This window comes from Hylobates moloch, unplaced genomic scaffold, assembly GCF_009828535.3.
Source record: "Hylobates moloch isolate HMO894 unplaced genomic scaffold, HMol_V3 SCAFFOLD_13, whole genome shotgun sequence".
Classification (NCBI taxonomy): Eukaryota; Metazoa; Chordata; class Mammalia; order Primates; family Hylobatidae; genus Hylobates; species Hylobates moloch.
This window is the reverse complement of record NW_026652288.1, coordinates 99,639,815-99,649,908: the sequence shown is the minus strand read 5'-3', so window position 1 is coordinate 99,649,908 and position 10,094 is coordinate 99,639,815. Positions and strand designations below refer to the sequence as shown.

The 10,094-nt window shown below is 35.6% G+C and overlaps 1 non-coding gene and 1 pseudogene across 1 annotated transcript; one reads left to right on the top strand and one right to left on the bottom strand.

The window, feature by feature from the left end:
• LOC116480345 (nicotinamide/nicotinic acid mononucleotide adenylyltransferase 1-like) overlaps window positions 1-8,397 on the bottom strand; it is a 36,134-nt pseudogene extending 27,737 nt beyond the window's left edge.
• Window positions 8,398-9,631: 1,234 nt separating this feature from the next.
• LOC116481299 (U6 spliceosomal RNA) lies at window positions 9,632-9,738 on the top strand. The gene has a single exon (XR_004251474.1). It is a non-coding gene; the product is annotated as a U6 spliceosomal RNA (small nuclear RNA).
• Window positions 9,739-10,094: the final 356 nt, after the last annotated feature.

Genomic DNA, 10,094 nt, shown 5'->3' with positions numbered 1-10,094 from the left:
GGCACAAGGATGCCCTCTCTCACCACTCCTGTTCAACATAGTGTTGGGAAGGGAAGTGTTGAGAAGGGGAGCCATTCCTACCTTGGTGGAGTCTGGGAGAGCTTTCTGGACAAGAAACTCAACAGCCTAAGTCAAGTACTTTGTAACTACCTCATTTATAGTCCTTATCATACCACTTTGAAGTGATCTGTATAAAGGTTCATCTACTCCATAAATAGAGATTTTCCAGCATAAGAAGTATGTCTTTGTTTTCATTGTTTGTCAAGTCCTCACGGGGATCTGATATATTGTCAATATATTCAACACGTATTTGTTCAAACAATAAAAAGGAAAAAAAAAAGGAAGGAAGGAAAAATAAAAGGAAGGGAGGGAGGGAGAAAGGAAGGAAGGAAGGAAGGAAGCAAGGAGGGAGGGAAGGAAGGAAGGAAGGGAAAAAGAAAGAGAAAGAAAGAAAGAAAGAAAAAAGAAAGAAAGAAAGAGAAAGAAAGGAAGAAAGAAAGAAAAAAGGAAAGACAGAGGAAAAAGAAATGCATAAATCACATGGACTTGCTATGCTTTGAATTCCCAGGCAAAGTCAAAATTTAAAATGATTATACAGGCATCCATATTAATTATTTTACAGAGTTAATGCTTCTAATTTTTAAATAAAAGTATAAAATTTGTATTAAAAATGCTCAAAGTACTTTTTTGTCTGTCAAATTTTCTGAGGGAAGTGTCCAGGAACTCAACACCTACATGTTTTGGAATTTATACAAGAGTGAAAACCAATTTGAACTCTGGCAGTGACTTGCACAGGTGCCTGAATTTGAGTCTTCTATGCTCTCCCTACATCTTTATTAAGAGTTAGTAGTTGAGGCAGCCTGCTCTACTACAAAGTACTTTGGCCTATGCCTTGAAGGTCATAAAATCACGCCCTACTTCCGCCAGCAAAATTGCAATTGTCTCTGCAATTTTGAGAGAAACATTTGTCCTCCAGGAGTCTCAGGGACACCATATATTAAATGAGGGAAACCAACTGTATTACTACTATTCAACATATGACCCGCAGAATGATGCCAGTTTTGAAAATTTTTGTTACTGATATGAGATTAAATGAGTACAGAATGTGAGTGCAAATGTTGAAAAACCTTTCACAGCATTCTGACGGAGTAATTTTATTTCTGCTGCATTTAATAAAACATGGGGCTTAATTTTTAGTATATTTTAATCTAATAACTCATTATTTTATTTTTTTTCCAAAAGCATTCATGTCTCACAGATTGGGGAAAAATACAACCAAAATCTAGTTATTTCCACAGAAACACAGGATGAAATTTATCCTCAGAGAGCCTTTTTTTGGTTGTTCTACTATACTCTACCATTTTATGATTTTAAGAAACTTCATTAGAAAACAAGCAATTGTACAACTCTCAGTTTCCTCTAAGCTAGACAATTAATAACAGCACAGGAAAACACAGTTTCAGCCAAAGGTCTTACCATTTGCCAACCAATTTTGATTATGAAAGGCTGTCTGGGCTAGTCATGTAGTAGCTAATTTGAACTTATCCAGACAAAATCAGAAAGGAATTATAAGGCTGGCTTTGATGTGAAGCAATAAACAGAACACATGCTGTTTCCAATTGTTTGAGGAGAAAACTTTTTCTAATTCTAGTTCAGGACAAAATGCCAAATTTCCAAAGGAATCTACTCATTAATGTTTAGTGCAGAAATAGTGGAAAGATATTCTTGACTAAACATAATAGACAAAGATGCTCACATGCTTTAGCATTCAAGAAATGAAAAATAAATTTTAGATATTTGTACATTTTTGGTACTTGCTCTGAAATCCATAGAAAATAATCCTGACTAGAAATATTGTGTAGATTTCTGGTTGGCCTAGATATTATTTAACAGAAAAATCACACAGGTTAGACATATGTTGAATGAAAGAATTAAACAGATACATCAAAAATGCCTCATTTCCAACAATCTGCATTCCAATATAATCTTGTTTTCTGGTTCTAAAACAGATAACATGTAATCCTCATTTTTACTAGACATAAGCAAATGATTGACTTTTGAGCCATTAGAAAACCAGCATTGCTTTAAACAAAAAGGTTTTATTCTTTTATTTTTTAATGTTTTAGACTTTGAAGCCCAAGATTAGAATACCTAAAAATGGCTCATATTTGTTAGTAATGATGATGTTACTCACCATTGCTCACAGGCTGGCTACATGCTCTTTTTCACAGTAGGAATGGGTTTAGGCTAATCAAGTTATATTTCTTCACCTCTTTCCTTTGTTATCAACAGTTTGGATTAATTCAGATGCGGAATAACAATGAAACAAAACCACCTAAGCGAAAAAAGAGGATTTATCTCAAATTTAGATTTGTGGAACAAGGTGATTGATATCACTGGACAAAAATTCTACATCTATGTATAGAAGGTGTTGGAATGTGTTTCTTTTTCTACTATTGTGATTAGTATTGCTACATTTTGAGTGATGATATTGTATTTGGGAAATCATGAAGGGGACCTATATCACAATACCCACCTGCTGAAATTAAGAAAGCAACAATGACAATATTTTTTGGTTTATGTAAAATTATCTTTTAAAAATGATTAATTATATACCTATATTGGAATGAACTATAAGATATTTCAATCAATTTTCAAACTGGCCAATGTCTGTGGACCTGCTGCATCAGAATTCTTTGGTGAAATGTTAGAAAATATAGACCATTTCTCTCTGCAATTCCCTTCCCTCATTTTCAAAATTCCTATTGGTAGAATCAAGAAGTGGGGTCTAGAAATTTGTATTTTTTTAAGAGCCACACAAATTATCCTGAGGTCACTAATTTGTGGAACTTCAAATCTGAAGATTAAATTAGCTGTGTTACCCATTCATCCATGGATGTTCGGTGTGCCTGGTTCTTTACTCTCTGCCTGAACTCTCCCACAGGTGGAGAATGCTTTTGTAGTTAGCACTGGGCCTGTTATAGTTTCTCAGCATATGTGTGATAAATTATTGAATATACTGAGGAAGAAAAGAGGAAGGAGAGAAAGAAGAGAGGGATGGCAGAAGGAAGAGAAGAAAGAAAGAAGGAAGGAAGCAAAAAATGGTTGGTAGAATGGAACAAAACTATCTCAAATTATCAATCAAGACTATATCATTATTTGGTCTGTTCTCTATATGTTAGATGGTTCTTTTTATTGTTCTTCCCCATAATTTTCACACATTCTTTTTAATTTTTTTTAATTTTTGTAGATACATAGTAGATGTATATATATTTATGGGGTATATGAGATGTTTTGATACAGGTATGCAATGTGAAATCAGCACAGCATGGAGAATGGGGTAGCCATTCCCTCAAGCATTTATCCTTTGAGTTACAAACAATACAATTACACTCTTAGAAACATACAAGTAAGTTATTATTGACTATAGTCAGCTTGTTGTGCTATCAAATACTAGGTCTTATTCATTCTTTCTATTTTTGTTTCATTCATTAACTATTCCCACCTCTCCCACACCCTCACTATCTTTCCCAGCCTCTGATAATCATCCTTCCACTCTCTATGTCCATGAGTTCAATTGTTTTGATTTTTAGCTCCTACAAATAAGTGAGAACATGAAGTGTTTGCCTTTCTGTGCCTGGCCTATTTCACTTAACATAAATATGATCCAGCAATCCCACTGCTGGGTATATATATATACTCAAAAGAAAGGAAATCAGTATCAGTATATCAAAGAGATAACTGCACTCTTAGGTTTGTTGTAGCACTGTTTACAATAGTCAAGATTTGGAAGCAACCTATGTGTCCATCAACAAATGACTGGATAAAGAAAATGTGTTACATATACACAATGGAGTACTATTCAGCCATAAAAAATAATGAGATCCAGTCACATGAAACAACATGGATGGAACCAGAGATCACATACTCTTTTTATACTATGCAATAAATAAATTTTTAAGTGATGTGGAATTTTTTATGTATAGTTTTTTGTTGTTTTTGTTTTTGTTTTTGTTTTGAGAAGGAGTCTTGCTCTGTCGCCCAGGCTGGAGTGCAGTGGTGCAATCTTGGCTCACTGCAAGCTCCGCTTCCCGGGTTCACGCCGTTCTCCTGCCTCAGCCTCCCAAATAGCTGGGACTATAGGCGCCCGCCACCACGCTGGCTAATGTTTTTTGGTTTTTTTTGTATTTTTTAATAGTGACAGGGTTTCACCGTGTTAGCCAGGATGGTCTCAATCTCCTGACCTCGTGATCTGCTCTCCTTGGCCTCCCAAAGTGCTCGGATTACAGGTGTAAGCCACCGCACCTGACTATGTATAGTTTTGTATCTGTTTCCTCATTAAAACATTATAAAGAAATATTATGCACGTATTACAGAAGAAAATGGAGGCTGCTCAGAGATCAAAATATATTGCCCAAGATTACAGATAATCAGAGAGTAACAGAGCTAAGACCAGAAGACTAACGTTCTCTCTACAAATAATTAGAACTAATGTATATGTAACATTTATTATATGCCAGGCACATGTCTAAGATTTTTATTGGTGTTAACTCCATAAAACATTACATTATCTCCATAAGATAAAGGTGCTATTATTATTTTTCCCTTTATGCATGAGAAAACTGAGGCACAATGAGGTTAATTGACCCATCAGATGTCACTGAGCTAATAAGTGACTAAGTTTGCATTATTAACTTCTAAGCATGGTATTCTGCTTTCCGAAATACATATGCTGCCTCAGGTGTAGAGATAAAAATATTTTAAAATGACAGCCATTGAAACTATAAATGGTAGTAAAATAAAAAATTATAATGCTATATTAATAACATTTGTTAATATGTTTTTCTTACTGCCGTCAACTCTCTTAAGACGATATTACCATTCTCCATCACCTGATATTCTGGCCAAGAACAATTAACACACAATGATCCTTCTTTGAAGTATATTGCCATATGAGGTAATTGAACATTTAGTCCTAGTTAATAAAGACATAACTGATACTTTGCTCTCTAGAAACTAGGAGTATAATTGTTCACAATAGTCACTTATGATCCTTTGTGCTTCTGAGGTATCAGTTGTATCATCTTCTCTTTCATTTTCAGTTTCATTTATTCGAGGCTTCTCTCTTCTTTCTTGGTTAGTCTAGCTAAAGGTTTGATAATTTTGTTTATTTCAAAAGAAACCAACTCAGTTTTGTTGATTTTTAAATTGTTTTTGAAGATGCCAATAAAGGACTTTTCCTGTATGTTTGTTGCATTTGAATTACACAATATACGGAGTAAAGTATACAACAAATAAAGCCCCCAGCATCAAACAAACAAACAAAACACAATACCGGCATCACACATTTCCTCTAAATTCACATTACAAAAGCAAATTACAGAGATGATGAAGCAGGGAATAAGCAATGGCATATTTTCTTCTTCCTTAAAGAAAGTTCACAACAGTTATTAATATTTATTCTCCTGCGAAGTTCATTGTTCTTATTTCCATTTTCAAAGGGGAAGTTCTGTTCAGGAGGACACTGAAAATTATACTATTATGTGGCAGCATCAGCAGCATCCTCAGAACTGGGAGAAAAAAACAAGTAACTTGTTCTTTGTATAAAGTTGTTGCTCCATTACCAGGCCTCCTGCACGTGCCTCATCCAGTGAGGTTCTGAGGTCAGTAGTGTCACAGGTGGGCAGGGCCTGGGCACTTCTAAGTAGGAAGGCATGACAGTATGAAAGAAGTTTCAGATGAACTAGAAGTTGCCCAGAAGAAAATAAAGCTCAGTTATGATAGCTTCATCTTGCTCAATCGTTATTTTTCAGTGTTGCTTCAACTCTTAAACTCCAAAAAGCTAAAGAGTAGAAAAATGACTCGCATCTCTAGGATTTGAGATTCCAATCTTTCATTCACTAGGCAGATGGATAATGAAACCTGCTAGGTGTGAGGCTTTTCGCCTTCCCTGTCTTTGGGAGTTGGCCCAATGGCTTTAGTAAGATTAAGCTGGCAGCTGTAGCATAAACATTTGCTTAACCTTATTTAACATTTTCCTTTTTTAAACTGTAGATTCAGGTCTGACTATGCAATTGCACAATTCTAAGTATGTTTTTTATTCTGCAATTCAAACCCTTCATCTGGGGTGGTATAGATATGAAATTGAAATTACAAAAAAACAAACTATTCTATTTTCATTAGAAATTTAATTTTAGTCCAGTTTCTATCACAGAACTATTTTCACAAACCCTAAAACTATTTTACAAAAAGCTATTTCTAGTCTTTCATTTTACCAGTTGGTAGAACTTCCACAAAATTTTAACCAGTTTTTATCGTAAAGCTATGACTAATTATTTGAGAGTACTACTTTTAGTTAAACTTCATACAAAAGGACAAGAAGAGGAAAAGTATAAGAAAACAGACCCCTTTTCTGCTTAAATTCACAAATGGCAGATTCACAGTGGGCTGGAACAGAGAAAGAGCAGGGCTCTTCAGAAACTCCAGAGTTTTTTTTTTAAGATGAGCTCTCCTTGTTTCTCCCAAGCTGGTCTCAAAGTCCTGGGCTCAAGCGACCCTCCTACCACAGCATCCCAAGTAGATGGGATTACAGAGCATGTGCCACTGTGTCCCACTCAGATCTTTTGATTAAACTATCAATAAAGGCTGAGAACATTCAGACTTATAAATTTCCTGAATGAGACCCCTCATTATCTATGGTTTTCTCATTTCAAAGCAGCATGATGTTATCTCTGAAGTTGTTCCTGAAGATAAAGAGGTGGCAGATGGCCAGGGCTCATTCACAAAAGGCTAAGTGAATGTGTGTAACCTGTAAAGCAGCAACTCTCTACCTCTGGTGGGCATCAGAAATACCTGCACACCTTTCTAAACATACATGGGCTTGGACCTCACTCCCTAGCTCCAAAGGTGGAGCTCTAGGCAGATAAGTCTTGCCAAAGTTTATTCAGCCATTCTGAAGTGTGCGCCATAGAAAACTAACTATTAGTGCAGTGTTTCTGCCAGGCAAATTCACAGTCATTATTTTGCATAACTGGAGATGATTTATCAATGGTGCATTTTACAAGATCACCACTGTAAGAGTTCCTTCCTTTGTCTACCCTGACTCCTGATTACCCAGCAACAGGCATCCATAAAATGTCAATTCCCTTCATAACCAAAGTTAGAATTTTAAATGAACTTTTGCTTTTCATGCTCTGTTTCTTTTATGTGGTAGAGTTGAATGTACTTTTTTACTTCTTATTTGTGGCTAGTTTCACTGAAAATTCTTCTGGTTTTAGTGTGCTGCTAATCTCTTGGTTTAAAGATAAAGAGATTTGTACATTCTAAAAAAACCAAAACATATGGAAAACATTCATCTTAGCAACTTCTAATAAAAGTAAATCCTGATTTTAACCTACTACTGATTTTTACTAAACTTTTAAGCTTTATTTTATGCAACAGGATCACAATTTCTTTCCCCCATTACTAACACCCAGATTGTTTCAAATCCCCAAAAGGGAAGTCCAAAACATCATGTTGTAGGATTCCTGTGCCTTAGCTTCTGCAGTGTTTCTCTGCAAAGGGGCAGGATGATCCCAACATTCCTGTCTTTGCTGTCAGAGCTGTACGAATTATGCTTTTCAATGTATTATTGGACGAGATCTGGTGCCAACTAGCAAATGCTCTGGTCCCTTCTGAGGATTCTCCAGATTTTTGTGAATGAGATCTCATTAGTCATCCATTCATTCACCAAGTGAATGTTGCTCTGGTGTTTCCACAACACATCAGATTCATAGATGAATTTCTGAGCATCATTTCCAATTTAATCTGAATTTTCCATGATAATATATATCAAGTAATACATATGAGCTCATAATCTGCCACGATTTGGATGATATCTTCACTCTTCCACAAACTGAGAACACCAAAGACTCCAGTAAATCTACCCCCACACAGCAGATGGACCTTTGGCACACCTTTCATTTTGGCTCTAGGGGATTGCTTTTGACCAGAATCTTGTCTTTGTTCAGTCCACTTCCTCTTTTATCCAGGCCTTCCTAGTGTAGGTGAGTTCTGCTGGTGATCACAGTTACTGTCCTTCAGTTTCTCTTGATGGTGCCTTAGCACTTTAACAGTCTCTATCCACTCCTTCTGAAGACTTTCCCATGTATCAACTTCTACCCATTTGGAATTCTGGGTGGCAAGTTCTGCCATGATGACCCGGTGATGGGCAGGAATGAGTCCATTCTTCTTGTATGCATCGCCAACAAGAGAGATTATGCCTTCGACAACTCTATGTCTTCCTGTTCCATTCATGTAATCCTTGGCAAGCTCAAACAACCTGAGGTGCCTGTTGGTGATAGAATTAAAGGAACCACAAGCAAAGAGAACCACTTCTGTCTTCTCTGAATTTTCCATGGTGAGAACTTAAAGTTGTTGCTCTAAATGGGAAACTGTGACACCTCCCTTGCTGTTTTTATAAAGGAAATTCTCTGAATCTGAAGTGTCTTGCTAGGGAGGCTATTGGAACCATTTCAACTCGTGTGGCAACAGTCTTCTCTAAGGTGGGCTAGGAAAATGGTTTTATATCCAAATTATAATTAACACCCTCACTGCCCACCAGCTTGAGTGTTTCTGGAGACTAAATTGTTTTTCTAATCTCTGTTTCATTTATTTCTGCTCTAATTTTTACTTCCTTCTTCTTGTCAATTTTAGATTCATATTTTCTCTATTTTTCTAGTTTCTTGAGGTATAAAGTAAGGTTGTTCCTTTCTTTCTTTCTACCTTTCTTTTTCATGATGTAGGCATTTATCACTGTAAATTTCCCCCATAGGGAATGAAGCTTTTTGCTGCATTCCATAAGTTTTGATGTGTTGTAAGTCTATTTTCATTGTCTTTTGATTTCTTCTCTGACCAGAAAAAGTAATTTGGTTATTGAGGAGTATGTTTAATTTCCACGTATGTTTTAATTTTCCAAAGTTCCTCCTGTTATTGATTTTTGGTTTCATAACATTGTGGTTGGAAAAGATACTTGATATGATTTCAATCTTCCTAAATTTGTTAAGACTTGTTTTGTGGCCTAACATATTATCTATCCTGGAGAATGTTCCATGTAAGCTTGAGAAGAATGTTTACTCTGCTGCTATTGGATGTAATGTTTTTTATTTATCAGCTAGGATATTTGATCTATTGTGGTATTCGAGTCTGCTGTTTCCTTGCTGATTTTCTGAGTGAATAACTTATCCATTGTTGACAGCGGGGTACTGAAGTCTTCTACTATTGTAGAAGTTCTACTTCTCCCTTAAGTTCTGTTAAATTTGATTTACGTATGTAGGTGCTCTGAAGTTGGATGCTTATCTATTTATAATAGTTATATGCTCTTGATGAATTGACCTCTTTATATAGTGACTTTCTTCATCTGTTTTGACTGAAAGTCTGTTTTGTCTACTGTAAGTACAGCCATTTCTGCTCTCTTTTGGTTGTCATTTGCATGGAATATCTTATGCCATCCCTTCACTTTCAGGCTATGTTTTTCCTTGAGGCTAAAGTGAGTCTCTTGCAGGAATTATATTGTTGTAAATTGCTGTTTAATCCATTCAGCCACCCTAGGCCTTTTGATTGGAGAATTTAATTTACTTACATAAATAATTGAGTGTTTACGTTGGCACCACATATAATAAAAGTAGAATCATACAGAGATGATTACCATGACCCCTGTCAAAGAAGAACATGCAATTATGTGAAGTAGTCCATATTTTTAAAGTGTAGAGTTTTTATTAGTTTTCTCTTTGAGTGTTTGCTAGTTGTTTGCTTATATAATCAGTGCTAGGTTTTCTTCACTTTAATATAATGAGTTATAAGATATTATTTGCAAGCCTCATGATAACTACAAATCAAAAGAAAAACCAAACACACAGAAAAGAAAAGGCAAGAAATTAAAACAAACCTACTGAGAAAATCATCTTCACTAAAAGGAAGACAGGACAAAAAGAACGAAGGAAGAAAAGGCCATGAAACAGTAAGAAAAATAACAAAATGGCAGGGGTCCTTAATTATCAATAATAACATTGAATATAAATGGAATAAACTCTCCAATTAAAAGGCATAGAGTGGCT